The sequence below is a fragment of the Leopardus geoffroyi genome, chromosome E1 (assembly GCF_018350155.1).
Source record: "Leopardus geoffroyi isolate Oge1 chromosome E1, O.geoffroyi_Oge1_pat1.0, whole genome shotgun sequence".
NCBI classification, from domain to species: domain Eukaryota; kingdom Metazoa; phylum Chordata; class Mammalia; order Carnivora; family Felidae; genus Leopardus; species Leopardus geoffroyi.
The window spans coordinates 27,321,059-27,329,868 of NC_059330.1; positions in this window are offsets into that span (position 1 = coordinate 27,321,059).

Here is an 8,810-nt window from a genome sequence, read left to right on the forward strand (position 1 = left end):
GTGCCTGGGTGGCTCAGTCAAATGTTTAAGCGTCCCACCTTAGCTCAGGTTATGATCTTGCAGTTTGCGAGTTTGAGCCCCACATTGGGCTCTGTGCTGACAGCCCAGAGACTGGAGTCTGCTTCAGATTTGTCTCCCTCTCTGTCTGCCCCTCCCCTACTCACGCTTTGTCTGTCTCTGAAAAGTGAATAAACCTTAAAAAATTTTTTTAAAAAAATAAAACTTCATTAATTACACAAAATAAAATGAAGCAGTTTTATCTATACAGATTTCAAGATTATCTTTTCAGCGTGAATGAAGACTTATTACAAGGTTTCCTTCTAGAAACTAACCTATTAATATATTCATAGCATTGTCTCTCAAAAAGTAGTTAAAATAAGAAGAGCTATTTCACTAGATAGAATATATATTAAAATGAGGGGCTGTTGCAGAACCCAAAGTGCATATTTTCATAAATATAGATTTATTCAGGAACTTTCTCTCTGGAGATTTTTAAATTAAATGAACATCTTACTTAATATGTGGAGAATTAAATTTTGATGGTGGAGTAAAATTATTACTGTATATTGCATTTATAGTTGGAATAATTTTAATAGACTAGAAATCTAGATGATGATAATAAAAGAAGGTAAGTTTCACTGGGTGCTTTGTATATGGCAGATACCTTCTAAACACTTTGTTTCTCTCATTTAATCTTCACAGCAACCCTATGAGGTAGGTACTATTATTATCCCCATTGGTTTTTTTTTTTTCCTTTTCATTACCATTTATCTATTTACTTTTGAGAGAAAAAGTGTGTACAACCTGAGGAGGGGCAGAGGGAGAGGGAGAGGATCCTAAGCAAGCTCTGTGCCCAGCACGGAGTCCACCACAGGGCTCCGTCTCACCACCTTGAGATCATGGCCTGACCTGAAATCCAGAGTTGGATGCTTAACCGACTGAGCCACCCAGGCACCCTGTCCCCATTATTAAGATAGGAAACTAGTAATTGGTGGAGATAGGATCAAATTCAGGCAGCTGAGCTCCAGAGTCAGCTCTCTCAATGACTAAGCACCTCCTCTAGGTACAGCCCTAGCACAACAGAGAGAATTTAAAGAAATAACAGACATTTCCCTAACTTCCAATGGTATCTATTTGCATTCTTTGGTTCAAGAAACAGAAACTAACTCTGGCAACTCAAGCAGAAGAGTGTTTATTGGAAGTTAACGTGACGAACTTACAGAACCCATAGAAAGGCTGGAAAAGCAGGCTTGGGTTCAAACTGGAAACAAGGCAGATCTAGAGGGTCAGAGGCACGAACTGCAGGGAAAGCTTGTGGCACAGGTGGTATGGTCAGGATCCCTCTCAACTGGGATACACAGACTCCAAATATTTGCAGTCATTTCGCATGGTTTAGGACAGGAAATTACAGGAAGGGAGTGTTCAATTGGTTTAGGTTGGAACCGCTTGAATCAGGGAAGAGGGTGAGAGCATACTCACTGAGGAGATTATGTTCTGTAGAGGAGAGGTTATTGCTATGAGAGCCAGATTTCTGGAGTTTAATATTAGCTTTACCACTTAGTAACATTGGTAATTTATTAATCTGTCTGTGGCTCAGTTTGCATATTTTCTAAAAATAGGGATAAGGGGGGCACCTGGGTAGCTCAGTCAGTTAAGCATCTGACTTTTAATTTCAGCTCAAGACATGATCTCAGGGTCATGAGATGGAGCCCTGAGTCGAGATTTTCTCCCTCCATCTCCTGCTGTCTTTTCCCAGCTTGCATGCACATGTGCGTATAGTCTCTCAAAAAAAAATTTTTTTTTAATTAAAATAGGGATAAGGATAGTATTAATCTCTTAGCATTGTTTACTGAATTAACAAGTTAATACTCATGAAGCTCTTTAAAAAAATTTTTTTTTAATGTTTATTCATATTTGAGAGAGACAGAGCGTGAGTAGGGGAGGAGCAAGAGAGAGACACCGAATCCGAAGCAGCCTCCAGGCTCTGAGCTGTCAGCACAGAGCCCCACACAGTGCTGGAACTCACAAACCACGAGATCATGACCTGAACTGAAGTCAGATACTTAACCGACTGAGCCACCCCAGGCGTCCCACTCATGAAACTCTTAAAAGAGAACATGGCACATAGAAAACCTATGATAAATGTTTACTTTGATTATATACAAAATTAAGTATAAATGGATATATTAATGATCAATTAATTAATAAGAAAAGGCAAAACTGGTTTGTTTCTCTTCCTGTAGCTTTCAGAAACTTTTAGACTTTTTGATCAGAATAAAGATATGCCTCAGAAATGCAACAATACAGAGGACACATTGATCTTATTAATATTTTCCACTTGTGTGCACAGGTTTTTATTTATGATAATTTCACTTTCTTTAAAAAATTTTTTTTTAATGTTTGTTTATTTGAGAGCGAGAGAGTGTGTGAGCAGGCGAGGGGTAGAGAGAGAGGGAGACACAGAATCAGAAGCAGTCTCCAAGCTGTCAGCACAGAACCCAATGTGGGACTCAAACTCAAGAACGCTGAGATCATGACATGAGCCGAAGCCGGACACTTAACCAACTGAGCCACCCAGGCGCCCCGATAATTTCACTTTCTTTGAACTTGCAAAGATTTTCATATGGGTCCCAACACTGAGAGAAGTGGTAAGCTTCTTGGTATTAAAAAAATCTAATGCTAGTAGGAACATGAAGATATGAAAAACTGAACTGTCTCTGGGGGTCATATTGTATGGGGTTCTGTGCTAAAAACTAAACTGGTTCCTATGCATTCCTTTGAGCTAGTCTGGGAAATGTATTTTCTAGAACTAAAGCTCTGATAAGCTACAAGAGCTTCAACTTCGATTTATTTAGGGAGATATAAAAAAGGATACGCATGACTCTGAAATATTAAATGTAGCTGTAGGAGCTCTCAAAAATCTCATTGGTTGAAATTAATTGAGTTCTCAATAAGTAAAATTTATTTATTAAACATTTAGGAATTAATATATTTAGTAAAGGAAAACAGTTTATTATTATATAAAGGTCTCATTATATTGGATAAGATAGATCTTTTCATAATTAGCAGCATTTCTTACATGCTAATGATAATGAGTAATTTAGAGATCAAGAAAAATGAACACATTTGTTCCTCTAATCTATTTAAAGTATTTTAAAAATTTATTTTCTTTTATTTATGTTTTTTAAACATAATGTTTAAACATTATGTTTTTTTTTAATGTTTATTTATTTTTGAAGGAGAGAAAGAGAGAGAGAGAGAGAGAGACAGAACATGAGTGGGGGAGGGGCAGAGAGAGGGAGATACGGAATCCAAAGCAGGCTCCAGGCTCTGAGCTGTTAGCACAGAGCCCGACATACCTGACAAGGAGCTGGAACCCACAAGCCGCAAGATCATGACCTGAGCCAAAACCAAGAGTCAGCTGTTCAGCCGACTGAGCCAGAGCCAACTCTGTCAGCACAGAGCCTGCTTTTGGTATTCTCTCTCTCCCTCTCTGCCCCTTCCCTTCTCTCTCTGTCTCTCACAAAATAAATACACATTTAAAAAAATAGGGAAGAATGGAATAAAAGAAGTGAAAATATGTGTGCGAACCAAGAAAAGAAGTATATAAAGAGCAAAAAGTGAAGAGAAATGAAGAGATAGAAAACTGACAGAAAGATAAAGGGTATAGTACTTCATTTTGATGTGTAAGCCAAGGAGAAAATTATAGGGGTTTTGAAAGTTTCCCTACCAGTGGAGAAGTGGGCAAAAGAGTTCTATTACTTTAAAGGTACAGTTCTTTCCTTTATTATACAAGTATTCCATGTTGGGGCACCTGGGTGGCTCAGTCAGTTAAGCGTCCGACTTCATCTCAGGTCATGATGTCACGGTTCACAAGTTCGAGTCCTGCATCAGGCTCTGTGCTGACAGCTTAGAGCCTGGAACCCACTTCAGATTCTGTGTCTCCCTCTCTCTCTGCCCCTCCCCTGCTCACTCTCTGTCTCTCAAAAATAAATGTTAAAAAAAATTTGTTTTAAAATATTCCGTATTCATTGCAAATTTTCAGAAAATACAGAAAACAAAATTTTTTCAGGTAAAACCCAGCCATTTCACAGGCATCAATTTGCATAGGAATGTTTTTAAGATTCAGGAGGATGTAGGCAATGAGAGCAGAGTGATCAAGACGGTCTGCCAGGCAAAAGCCACTGATAATACAACTATTGTCAAATAAACTTGGGTTTGTAAGCTTGCTACAGCAAGGGAGAATGCACACTTGAACACCTGGGGGTGTCTAGGTTAAGAACCAGTGGGGAGGGTCTTGTTAGGGTTTGGACTTACACTGATTGATTTGGGGAGAAGTGAGGGTTTGTCTTAGATTGTGTTCTGTCAAGACGCGGGGACAATTCCATGATTGGATATCTAAATTTTACCTAGAGGGCTGGAGTCACTCACATAGCTAGAACAGGGGAGTATTTGCTTATTTTCCTGGCTGCTTAACGTCCTCATTCTGCCCGTGTTCAGATATGATTATTACTGTCTTTTTCCTACCATAGTCACAGAAGTGACCTTGTCTAATTATTGTTACTCTATTTATCTTCAGTGGGGGAACACCATAGCCAGCTATGTGCTGCCAGCTAAAAACTGCCAGGGACTTTTTTTTCACTTTCTCAATCAGTTATTAATCTTGGATTCAGACTTGTGCTCAAGTTTCTGCATGGGACTCTATGAAACCCAGGTGACAAAGCGTGACCAAAAGTATGGAAGAGGAATACCCCTGCTTCTGTATAGTTGCCATGCAGCACTTGGAGAGTTTTCCATTTTAGAAATGCTATGGGCCTGATGACTGCATCCTCTCCAGGGCTAGGGTCAAAGGTAGATGGAACTGCTGCCCTCCAGTGGCTTCCCAAGTAATTACACCAGTGACTGTACCCAAGCTCACAGGGAGACTTCCTGAGAACTTGTAAGAAGGAATACCTCAAGTGGGCCAGAGGAGAAGGAGGATAGAAATGCCTAGAAACAAGAGGCAGGAAAATTTCAGATATTACTGGTTTTCAAAAAAAATTTTTAATGTTTATTTATTTTTGAGAGAGAGAGAGAGAGAGACGGAGCATGAGCGGGAGAGGGGCAGAGAGAGGGAGACACAGAAATGGAAGCAGGCTCCAGGCTCTGAGCTGTCAGCATAGAGCCCAACAAGGGGCTCAAACTCACGAGCCACCTGAGCCGAAGTCGGATACTTAACCGATTGAGCCACCCAGGAGTCCCCAGATATTACTGTTAACGTGACCCTGTCAGTACTCTCAGCTTGGCGAAACCTGGAGAAATATCGGCGACATGGATTGTAGGTTTTCAATGAGAACATATTTTAATGTTTATTTATTTTGAGACAGGGAGAGAGAGAGAGAGAGAGAGAGAGAGAGAGAGCAGCGGCTGGGCAGAGAGAAAGGGAGACAGAATCCCAAGCAGGCTCCACACTGCCAGCGCAGAGCCCAATGTGGGGCTTAAACTCGTGAACGGTGAGATCACGCACGACCTGAGCCAAGATGAAGAGGCAGACGGTTAACCAACTGAGCCACCCAGGCACCCCAGAACATATTTTATAAACACAGAAGGTATATGTTTAAGATTAAGAATTTAAACATTTATGTTGGACTGAGAAAGGACCATGCAACCTAGAAATGCAGAATAATTAAAGGTGAGGGGTTAAAAAACATTTTAATATCAAGAATTATATAATAAAGTTTATATAAATAAGGTTAAAATTTTACTAAAGGTGGGAAGGATATTGAGAAATTGGAATCCTTGCACATTGCTGGCAGGAATGTAAGATGGTACAGCTCTATGGGAAATAGTATGGCAATTCCTCAAAACGTTAAACATAGAATTACCATATGATACAGCAACTTCACATAGGTATATACACAAAAGAATCAAAAGTAGGGCCAGGAACAGATATTTGTACATCCACATTCATAGCAGCATTTTTGCATAGTAGCCAAAAGGTAGAAACAACAATCAACAAGTAAGTGGATATGGTATGTCCATACAGTGGAATATTATTCAGCCTTAAAAAGGAAGGAAATTCTGACACATGCTACACAACATGGATGAAACTTGATGGCATTATGCTAATGCAATAAGCCAGACAGAAAGAAAATAGTGTACGGTTCTATTTATAGGAGGTACCTAGAATAGGCAAATTCATAGACAGAAAGTATAAAATGGGTTACCAGGGACTAAGGAGGAGTGGTGAATGGAGAGTTATAATTTAATGGGTACAGAGTTTTGGTTTGGGATGATGAAAAAGCTCTGTAAATAGATAGTGGTAATGGTTACACAACACTGTGATGTATGTACTGCCACTGAATTATACACTTAAAAATGGTTAAAATGGTAAATTTTATGTCACATATATTTTATCAGTATATAAAATTTATGTAAATAAAATGAATTCATTATTTTATCTTTAAATAAATATGAAATGTTCCATTTGTGTACTTTAAAAAAAATTGTTGGACTTTATTGACTGATTTTTATTACACAAAGGATATATTTTAAGAGTATTGGTATTATATACTTTAAAATAAGGTTATAATTTCATGGCCTTAAGCATAAATTCTTTGGATATGTCCCATGACCAGATGACATTAAATTGAAAGCTCCAGGTTTCCCACCCATCTTTTAGAGAAATAGCATTTTAAGGATTTTCTGCTATGTTTTTATTTACCAGGTACTTCTTGGTATAGAGGGTAAACTTAAAGATACTGTAAATTAGCTGTTCCCAACTAAATTAATAGTTTGGCTTGATTCATGATTACTATATTTAACTTTGATTACAATTAGAGAAAATAAAAGTGATTCTAAATAGAAGTCTACATAAAAGTATATTAAAAATTGGTTCCCCAAGTAGCCCCAGAGAAAATAATATATCTTGCTGCTATTGGGATTTGCAGTTTTTTAAACATAAGGAAAAGAGTGTATTACAGCAAGAGGAACTGTGAAGCTGCCCAAAGACTTCAGATCAGGAGATCTGAGTTCAAATTTACTTGGCCTTGTGTGAGTCTAACTGTACCCAGCACGGTGCCTGAAAACACAGTAAGTGGGCAGTAAATATGTAATGAATAAGTGGATGATAGATAAATGAATGTCACTTCCTCTCTCTGAATCTCAGTTTCCTCATCTGAAAAAGGAGGGAGTTGGACAAGTTGAGTAGGTCTCAGCTCTGGTTGTACATTAGAATCACCTGCAGAGCTTTTAAAACTCCGGATACTGGCAGCCTTAAAGAGGAATGAATTCTAACAGGTGCTACAACACAGATGCACCTTGAAGGCAATTACGCTACGTGAGCTAAGCCAGTCACAAAAACAAAACAAAACAAAACAAAACAAAAATTGTATGATTCCATTTACATGAAGTACCTAACAGAGTCAAATTGATCAAGACAGAGAGTAGGATGGTGGTTAAAGAGGAGAAAGAGGGAACAGGAAGTTATTTTTTAATAGGTATAGTTTCTGTTTGAGAAGATGAAAAATTTCGGGAGGTCGATTGTGATAATGGCTGCATGACGTTGTGAGTGTACTTAATACTACTGAACTATACACTTTCAAATGGTTAAGAGGGCGAATTTTATGTTTTGTATATTTTAATACACATACACACAAATACTGATGTTGGGCCCCTTGCCAGATGAATTGAGTCAGACTGGGTGGGGTCTGGGGGCAAAGGAATGGGGCCTGAGTAAGGGCTTTTTATTAAAAAGCTTCTCAGGTAATTCTAGTGCAAGTCAAGAACTCCTCACCCAGATGATGTTTGAGATTGTGTTTTACTTCAACCACCCATAATTCTAAGATGACCCAACAAGAGAAAATGAAGACTTCTAGCTAACATTCTTCTCCAATTTCACAAACATAAATAACTGCTTCCTTGGATAAATTGCCTGAATCCAAATTGCTAATGGAGTTACACTAAATCTTTTCTAAATTATTTTTTCTCTGTTTAATAGTTTTACTTCTTTTCCTTCTTTTCATAAAACTTCACTGGGCAGATGTACAATTCTCCACTCAATGAAAATTCGTATAAATAACAATAGATTCTAATATAAATTGTTCTTATAAAGAACACATATGTCCACATTGAGCAAGATATTGCTTTTTCAAAGCCAATTTTTTTCTAAAACTTTTTCTGTTTTAGCTGTCACAAATATCCAAATAAGTTTTTAATCCAAGGCTTTATTTTAAAGTAATTATTGTAGAATACCTTTTTAGATAAAATCATTTTAAAATAATAGATTTGTGGGGCGCCTGGGTGGCTCAGTCGGTTAAGCATCCGACTTCGGCTCAGGTCATGATCTCACGGTCCGTGAGTTCAAGCCCCGAGTCGGGCCCTGTGCTGACAGCTCAGAGCCTGGAGCCTGTTTCAGATTCTGTGTCTCCCTCTCTCTCTGCCCCTCCCCTGTTCATGCTCTGTCTCTCTCTGTCTCAAAAATAAACGTTAAAAAAAAATTAAAAAAAAATAATAGATTTGTAAACATTAAAAGCAATTAGAAAGTTTTCAACAATGAAAACTTAAAGTGACAGAGGAAAAGGAAAACATGGGTTACTTTTCTAAAAACCTAATTGTTTTGTAAAAGAAGGATTGTTTTACAATATTTCATTGTCTTGATGCAATAATCACAGGATATTGGGCCAGACTACAATATCAGAGCTAAGGCAAATTAAAGATGAAGTGGAAAATATTTTTAAATGCTTCCCATCTAAAATGAGAGAATTGATGCATGGGAAATAAAAAGTAATTGCTTTTGATTCTAGATTTTTATGTATTTTTACATATAAATC